At 41.2% G+C, this 7,178-nt stretch overlaps 1 pseudogene; it reads left to right on the top strand.

Moving 5' to 3' along the window:
• The first annotated feature begins 1,891 nt into the window (after nt 1-1,891).
• On the top strand, nt 1,892-3,250 carry LOC102258748 (annotated as a pseudogene).
• The last annotated feature ends 3,928 nt before the right edge of the window (nt 3,251-7,178 follow it).

Genomic DNA, 7,178 nt, shown 5'->3' with positions numbered 1-7,178 from the left:
TTTAGAGGTTTAAATCTTGTCCTTGCTAACAAGTATATCTGGTCAAGCTATTTCCCTGCTTATACATTTCTTTCTTTTTTAAAGTTTTTACTTATTTTAAAAAATATTTTTATTGATTTCAGAGAGGAAGGGAGGAGAGAGAGATAGAAACCTTTCTCATCCTCTCAAATGGGCTATTCAGCCCAGGAGGAATTCTAAGTTTTAGAGGTTTAAATCTTGTCCTTGCTAACAAGTATATCTGGTCAAGCTATTTCCCTGCTTATACATTTCTTTCTTTTTTAAAGTTTTTACTTATTTTAAAATATATTTTTATTGATTTCAGAGAGGAAGGGAGGAGAGAGAGATAGAAACATTAACGATGAGAACCATTGATCAGATGCCTCCTGCATGCCCCACAGTGGGGACTGAGCACACCACCTAGGCATGTGCCCTTGACTGGAATCAAACTCAGTCCGCAGGCTGACACTCTATCCACTGAGCCAAACCAGTTAGGGCCCTACTTACACATTTTCAATGATCCCCTAAAGTCTCCAAAACAATGTCTGAGCTGATGAGAATGGCATGCAAAGTTCTTTCAGATTTGTCCTTGATTCTTCCTTCACTCTGCTCCCTACCTGAACATACAGAACCGTGGGGGGGAAATAATGAGGTGGCAAGGGCAAGGGTGTTAGAATCAATCACAAGCCAGTAAGTCATCCCACACTCCTTTTTCATCACTTCCACATTCAACTCCATAATTCCTGTCTATTCTGCCTCTTAGAAGAACTCTGTGATGGCAGGCCCACATCCACCTTGTTCATCTGTATACCCTTAGTGCCTAGCACTCTTAGTAGGAGCTCATTAAATACTTACTGATCAAAGTAATAAATGAATGACTACATCAACGTCACTGTTATCAGCCTAGTCCACCTTACTACCACCTCTCACCTGGCCCTCAATGGGAACCCAAGGAATCTCCTATGTCCCCTCTTTGCTCCCTATAATCCGTTTTTTACTCTGCAGCAAGAGTGATCTTTCTGAGATGTAACTGTGCATAAAACCCTTCAATGGCTTCCCAGCTCTTAAAACATCTTTAATATGACACATAAAGTGAGTATTACTTAGCTATTTGGTCACTTGCTAGTTACGTGATCATAAGGAAGTTATTAAATCTCACTGAGTCTTGGTTTGCTCATCTAAAAAAACGTGAACAATAAGTATTCCTACTTCACAGGGTTGTTGGGAGGATTAAATAAGGTAGTTCATATAAAATGCTTAGCATAGTATTCGGTTCTCTGTGAAGTAAACGGTAACTGTATGATTATTAGGACCTGAATGATGTAGTCCCTGCTACCTTGTGCTATTCCCTCTCATTTTCTGGCATCCTCATTAAGCTACTTTTAGATCCTGGAATGTGCCAGGCTCTTCATTAATTCTACTCCTCTCTCTGGTCCCAATGTAGAGTTTACATCCTCTAGGAAACCTTTTTTGACACTCCGTGTCTGGCTCAGGTGACCCTGCAGTGGATTTCCATAGCAGCCTGTATAACATCATGACATTGGTTATCCACTCCTGGCATAGTGACTGGCATTCAGCAATGCCTCGAAAAGCATCTGTTGAAATACCATGTGATTTCTCTTATATGTGGAATCCAAAGAGAAAAATAAACAAACAAAATAGAAATGGACTCATAGCTACAGAGATCAGACTGATGGTTGCCAGAGGGGTGAGGGTTGGGGGACGGGGTGAAAAAGGTGAGGGATTAAGAACTACAAGTTGGTAGTCACAAAATAGTCACAGAGATATAAGGTACACCATTGGGAATATAGTCAATAATATTAGAATAACTATGTACTGTGGTAGGTGGGTACTCAAAATATTGGGGGGCCCCTTTGGCTCTCTGAGCAGCACCATGGTGGTTGGCAGGAACAAGCACCTTATGAAAAGCGGCCAAAAGGGAGCCAAGAAGGAAGTGGTTGATCCATTTTCTAAGATAGATTGGTGTGAGGAGAAAGCACCAATTATGTTTAATATAAGAAATACTGGAAAGCCCTGGCCCATGTGGCTCAGTTGGTTGAACGTTGTCCCATGCACCGAAAGGTGACTGGTTCGATTCCTGGCCAGGGAACATGCCCAGGTTTTGAGTTCAACAGGAGGCATCAGATCGATGTATCTCTGACATCAATGTTTCTCTTTCTCCATCTCCCTTTCTCTCGCTCTAAAATCAATAAAAAAACATTTTTAAAAAGAGAAAGAAATATTGGAAAAACACTAGGCATGAGAACTCAAGGAAACAAATCTCATTGATGGTCTCAAGGGTGGTGGTTTTGAAGTGAGCCTAGCTGATCTGCAGAATGATGAGGTTGCATTTAGAAAATTACTAATTTTAAGCTAATTACTAAGAATATTCAGGGCAAAAACTGTCTGACTAATTTCCCTGGCATAGATCTTACCTGTGACAGAATGTACTCCAGGGTAAAAAAAATAAAATAAAAAATGGCAGACCATGATTGAAGCTCATGTTGACTACTGATGGGAGTCAGAGAAAGGTAAGTATCACATGATCTCACTAATATGTGGAATATAATGAACAAAACAAACTGATGAACAAAATAGATCCAGAGACATAGAACCATGGAACAGACTGATAGATTTCAGAGGGAAGATGGGGGTGGGGAGTGGGCAGGGGGGAGAATAACCAGGGAACTTATATGTGTAGCCCATGGACACAGACAATAGTGTAGTGAAGGCTTGGGAGGGGCGGGGGTGGGGTGGAAGGGGTCATTGGGGGAAAACAACAACAAAAAACCAAAGGGGACATCTGTAATACTTTCAATAATAAAGATTAAAAAAATTTAAAAAGGACTACTGATGGTTTTTTGCTTCGTATATTTTGTGTTGGTTTTGCTAAAAAATGCAAAAATGGATTCAGAAGGCCTCTCGTGCTCAGCATCAACAGGTCCATCAAATCCAGAAGATGATGATGGAAATCATGACTCCAGAGGTGCTGACAATGACTTGAAAGAAGCGGTCAATAAATTGATTCCAGGTAGCATTGGAAAAGACATAGAAACGGCTTGCCAATCTATTTATCCACTCCATGAAGTCTTTGTTAGAAAAGTCAAAATGCTGAAGAAGCCCAAGTTTGAGCTGGGAGGACATGGAGTTTCACGGTGAAGGTAGCAGTTCTGGAAAAGCTACTGGGGATGCGACAGGTGTTAAAGTCGAACGAGCTGATGGATTAGAGCCCCCGGTTCAAAAATCTGTTTAAAATTCAGACTTAATGGTAACAAAAAATCCTACTTGTGAAAAAATAGAAAGAAATATAGAGGGGACCACTTCGTAAAGTATATGATTGTCTAACCACTATGTTGAACACTTGAAATTAATATAAAATAATATTGAATATAAACTGTAATTGAAAAATAAAATTAAAATTAATAAATAAATATCTGTTGAATTATCTCTAGACCCAATGCACTTCCTTTTCCATGCTCTTTGTATGTGATTTCTTCTTTCTGTTCTAAACAGAATATTGTGACTACTACATCCATCTTTCCTTTCCAAGGGTAACTTCCCCACCCACAGCCTCTATTGAGGAGGCAGGCCTAGGTAGCCACAGTTCATGTACAGTTCCTGGAGGTACTTTTGCCTTAGCTGACTAGACCGGAATTGGCATCTGATGCAATGGTGGACAATCCAGAACCTGGCCAGCAACTTACAACATACCTGGCACCAAAAGAGGTTTAGGTCAATCAGATTCCCTCTCACTCTCTAAAATTTGAGTTAGAAAAGGGAGAAAACGTGGCTATCAATGACAAGAACAAGAGCTAAATGATATAGAAAGAAAGATGAGTTCAGAGTCATGAAGGGTCGAGGCAAGCTATAGCTATAAAAAAATAGAAACGATGAGGTAGAGACCATCAATACAAAGTGAAGACTTTGTGAGTTATATAAATGTCTAACCACTATGCTGTATATCTGAAATTAATATAATATTAAATTTCAACTTTAATTGAAAAAAAATACAAATCAAAGAATAAGGAAATAGTTGGTAATGGTAAAAGAGGCCCTGTCAGGAGAATGGCTAAGTCATGCTAATGATTGAGCATCAGGGTGAAAATATCTAAAATGCTGTCACTAGCTCTTCTGGGCTATTATTTTCCTGGGTTTCTGTGACATATATCTTTTTTTAAATTAATATATTTTTATTGATTTCAGAGAGGAAGGGAGGAGAGAGAAACATCAATGATGAGAGAGAATCATTGATCAGCTGCCTCCTGCATGCTCCACACTAGGGATTGAGTCCACAACCCGAGCATGTGCCCTTGACCAGAATTGAGCCTGGGACCCTTCAGTCTGCAGGCCAACGCTCTATCCACTGAGCCAAACTGGCTAGGGCTCTGTGACGTATATCTTTCAAATAAAATTGTTGAGCTAAATGGAGTGAGTTGTCCTTTGCAATCCAATATGCCTGATTGATAAACCTTTCTCTATTTTGGGAAAACCCAGGCATCCTTCAAGTTGGAATTTCTGGTCCCCTTCTCTGTTCTCTCTTAATTTAGAGAAGTTCTTGTCACATTACCTATAATTATTGGTTTGTCTAGCTCAACTATGTGGATATCAGACTGTAAACTCTTTGAGAACAGGGTTTCTTGCCTGTATTTCTCAGCATCACTCTCTGTCTAGAGACATACTTGATATATAAAACCAGGTACTGTTCTAAGTACTTTACATATTTTAATGTATTTCATCCTCATGGAAACACTCTGAAGTTAATACTATTATTCTCCCCATTTCACAGATGAAGAAAGTGAAGCACAGAGACAGTGTTTGCTAAAGTGCAGCGTGAAGAGTAGAGAAGGGATTCATTCAAACCAGGAAATTTGGCACCAGAGTCCATGACCTTAACTCCAATGCAATATGGCCTTGACCTGAAGGGGAATGTGGCCAGGGGACAGTAGTCAATATGAATATTTGAACATTCTTATTCAAGGTACAAAGCCTTTCACACATATATGAGGACATTAGGAACCCCCTCACCCTTTGTGGGAAACTAGCCAGAAGTTCTAGCTCTGAAATACCAAATACCCAGATTTCTCCTACATGCATAGAAAAATGAAGTATTAGTAGAGGGAGGGCACATACAGACATATTTTTAAACTCCACAAACCCTTAGAGATGCTAATACCTGGTAAGTTGGTCAGATTTCTAGGCTAGTATCTAAAGAATCCTTAGAAAATGTATTAGAAAATAATTCTAATTTCATCTGGGCAAGACAACCCCATTCTCAGCTATTCTAAGAACTGAGTCTTTCTATAAAATTGACAATTGAGGTTGTGTATGTGGTGTGGCAGGGAGGATGGGTAGAGTGAGTGGTGATTCCACTTTGTACTATTGTTTTGAAAGGAGGCTGGGTTTAGGGAGCTCTTGCAGATGCCTTTATTGGCAGCTTCAACTGGCTCTTTTGAGTTGCCATGGCAACAGGAAGCCAAACTCTGGGGGCTGTTTATTAGTGAGTGATAAGAAGCCAACTGAAAGGAAAGCTCTTTGAGGGAGCTCGGGGTTATGGGGAGGAGGTTCACGGTGGAACAGGGTTTTTATATATAGATATAAGGTAAATCCAGATGTCTCCTGGCACAATATACAAGTAGCTTCCTCCTAATTGCCTGTATCTTATTTTTAAAAATATATTGATTTCAGAGAGGAAAGGAGGAGAGAGAAACATCAATGATGAGAATCATTGATCAGCTGTCTCCTGCACGCCCCCTCCTGGGGATCAAGCTTGCAACCCTGCATGGGCCCCTGCTGGCTGGAATCGAACCGAGACCTCCTGGTCCAGGGTTAACACTCAACCATTGAACCACATCGGTTGGGCTGCCTATATCTTAGAGATCTGAGTGAGTAACCCAGAGAGCGGTCTGAAGGTAGCAACTGTTAAGCATGAGAATGTTCTTAGGTATCAATGGTGCTATGTAAGGACAGGAAGTCTTTGTGTTCCTCGGGAAGTGAGAGGACAGTGGGAGATGCCTCCACCTGAGTAAAATTTACCAGGGAAATGAGTGAGATTTGTGTTTGGGCTGAACTCCTGTTGACATAGCCATATGGCTTTTGCAGGCTGCCATCCTCCAGACGGTATATTCCTTTTGTAGAGCAGCAGACTGGTATGAAGGATTGTGCTTTCCTCACTGTCATCTTTATTCCCTCCCCCACCATGAGCAGAACTCTTAAGTGTAGACTCAAGGTGTCCCTACATATCCTTCCAGCCTGAATTCCTGCCCAACATCAAGGATCTTGATCCTTTCCCCAAGTCACTTCCCACATCTCTGATTTTTTTCCCTAGAGTAGGAGGCTCCAGGGGACCACAGCTGACTCTGCCAGGCACAGAGGGTTGAGTCATCCCGCAGGCGTCAGAGCTGTTAGCAACAGCTCTGCTGATCTGTATGCAGCTCCAACTCTCTCTCCAGTTCAGAGTTTTGGAGCTGTCTTGTTCAAAAGTAAAGAACAGAACACAGATGGCTGGTAACAGGATCCCACAGGGGCCTGATTTCCCACTGAGCCCATCCTGCTAAATCTTTTATAGGAGAAGAGGAAATAAATGGTGAATGGAGCACAAAAGGAGGATCAGCTTTTGCACTGTTCTTTGGGTCTTGGTGGAAGGCTTCTGAGAACAACTTTTGGCTACCCCTTACATTTTCCAGGCATATTCCCCTCCTGGTCCTTCTTTCTCCTCATTCACATCTTTTTCCCGTCCTCCCCCTCCCCCATTTTCCATTCCAGTTCCCTATTATCTGTAGTATCTTTGAATCCAATGAAGTATTATGGTGAAAGCTGCCTATGTAACCAGGCAATTCTAATTCATACATGTATAAGAAAATCTAATCACTAGAAGCTCAGAGTGGCTGATTTTATCAGTCATCTCTTGGGAGTCCCTTTAGTTCCTTTGGTTATAGAGGTAGCATAACACATTACAAAAAACACAGACTTTGGAGCCAGAAAGAAGTGGGTTACAAGCCCTGTTCTAAAAAGTAAATAAACAAATCTACACTAATAAAAGAGAAACATGGTAATTAGCATACGACCGCTACCCTTCCCATTGGCTAATCAGCATATCCTTATGCAAATTAACTGTCAGCCAAGATGGCGGCCGGCAGCCATGCACTGAAGCGAACAGGGAGGCTTGCTTGCTCCAGTGACTG

The sequence above is a fragment of the Myotis brandtii genome, unplaced genomic scaffold (genome assembly GCF_000412655.1).
Source record: "Myotis brandtii unplaced genomic scaffold, ASM41265v1 scaffold50, whole genome shotgun sequence".
Classification (NCBI taxonomy): Eukaryota; Metazoa; Chordata; class Mammalia; order Chiroptera; family Vespertilionidae; genus Myotis; species Myotis brandtii.
Note: the sequence above shows the minus strand (reverse complement) of the source record. Positions and strands in the feature narration are given on the sequence as shown.